We start from the raw sequence: 2,500 nt of genomic DNA, 5'->3' as shown, positions 1-2,500 counted from the left end.
TTTTTTTTTAATTCATAAATTTTGTGATGTCATATAAAAAGTTTAATATCTTAAATACACTTTTATATAAAACAGTTCTATGCAAATTAACAAAAAGTTTTATCAATGAATTTTATTTTATGATTTTGGATAGTGAAATAACAATATTTAGCAAATATATCTTTTATTTTACATAAGAAACCCAGTGAGTACATCTTCTGTGTGTTCCAACATATTGGATATTGTAAATTAAAACACTTATCGAAGAGCTAAACTTAATTCAAGGAGATATCACATAACCATTTTCATGGATGAGGAAAATGTTATTCCAAATGTGGTTGTTAATGATAACATACATGTTAAATTGAATAGAATAAATGAAGATGTTTAAATTGAAGAGACAAAAATGTTATTCCAAATGTGGTTGTTAATGATAACATACATGTTAAATTGAATAGAATAAATGAAGATGTTTAAATTGAAGAGACAAAAATGTTATTCCAAATATGGTTGTTAATGATAACATACATGTTAAATTGAAAAGAATAAATAAAACTGTTTTTATTGTAGAGAAGAAAATGTTATTCCAAATGTGGGTGTTAATGATAACATACATGTTAAATTGAATAAAATAAAACTGTTTTTATTGAAGAGACAAAAATGTTATTCCAAATGTGGTTGTTAATGATAACATATATGTTAAATTGAATAAAATAAATAAAACTGTTTTTATTGAAGAGAAAAAAATGTTTTTCCGAATGTGGTTGTTAATGATAACATACATGTTAAATTGAATGAAATAAATAAAACTTTTTATTGTTCCAAATGTGGTTGTTAATGATAACATACATGTTAAATTGAATAGAATAAATAAAACTGTTTAAATTGAAGAGACAAAAATGTTATTCCAAATGTGGTTGTTAATGATAACATACATGTTAAATTGAAAAGAATAAATAAAACTGTTTTTATTGTAGAGAAGAAAATGTTATTCCAAATGTGGGTGTTAATGATAACATATATGTTAAATTGAATAAAATAAAACTGTTTTTATTGAAAAGAAAATCTTTATTCCGAATGTGGTTGTTAATGATAACATACATGTTAAAGTGAATAGAATAAATAAAACTGTTTTTATTGAAGAGAAAAAAATGTTATTCCGAATGTGGTTGTTAATGATAACATACATGTTAAATTGAATAAAATAAAACTGTTTTTATTGAAGAGACAAAAATGTTATTCCAAATGTGGTTGTTAATGGTAACCATCCATCCATATACCAAAGGCACTTCCCCCAATTTTGGGGGGTAGCCGACACCAACAATGAAACAAACAAAAAGGGGACCTCTACTCTCTATGTTCCTTCAGCCTAATCAGGGACTCAACCGAGTTCAGCTGGTACTGCTAGGGTGCCACAGCCCAACCTCCCACATTTCCACCACAGATGAAGCTTCATAATGCTGACTCCCCTACTGCTGCTACCTCCGCGGTCATCTAAGGCACCGGAGGAAGCAGCAGGGCCTACTGGAACTGCGTCACAATCGCTCGCCATTCATTCCTATTTCTAGCACGCTCTCTTGCCTCTCTCACATCTATCCTCCTATCACCCAGAGCTTTCTTCACACCATCCATCCACCCAAACCTTGGCCTTCCTCTTGTACTTCTCCCATCAACTCTTGCATTCATCACCTTCTTTAGCAGACAACCATTTTCCATTCTCTCAACATGGCCAAACCACCTCAACACATTCATATCCACTCTAGCCACTAACTCATTTCTTACACCCGTTCTCTCCCTCACCACTTCGTTCCTAACCTTATCTACTCGAGATACACCAGCCATACTCCTTAGACACTTCATCTCAAACACATTCAATTTCTGTCTCTCCATCACTTTCATTCCCCACGACTCCGATCCATACATCACAGTTGGTACAATCACTTTCTCATATAGAACTCTCTTTACATTCATGCCCAACCCTCTATTTTTTACTACTCCCTTAACTGCCCCCAACACTTTGCAACCTTCATTCACTCTCTGACGTACATCTGCTTCCACTCCACCATTTGCTGCAACAATAGACCCCAAGTACTTAAACTGATCCACCTCCTCAAGTAACTCTCCATTCAACATGACATTCAACCTTGCACCACCTTCCCTTCTCGTACATCTCATAACCTTACTCTTACCCACATTAACTCTCAACTTCCTTCTCTCACACACCCTTCCAAATTCTGTCACTAGTCGGTCAAGCTTCTCTTCTGTGTCTGCTACCAGTACAGTATCATCCGCAAACAACAACTGATTTACCTCCCATTCATGGTCATTCTCGCCTACCAGTTTTAATCCTTGTCCAAGCACTCGAGCATTCACCTCTCTCACCACTCCATCAACATACAAGTTAAACAACCACGGCGACATCACACATCCCTGTCTCAGCCCCACTCTCACCGGAAACCAATCACTCACTTCATTTCCTATTCTAACACATGCTTTACTACCTTTGTATAAACTTTTCACT

The sequence above is a fragment of the Palaemon carinicauda genome, chromosome 20 (genome assembly GCF_036898095.1).
Source record: "Palaemon carinicauda isolate YSFRI2023 chromosome 20, ASM3689809v2, whole genome shotgun sequence".
NCBI classification, from domain to species: Eukaryota; Metazoa; Arthropoda; class Malacostraca; order Decapoda; family Palaemonidae; genus Palaemon; species Palaemon carinicauda.
This window is presented reverse-complemented; position numbering follows the sequence as displayed.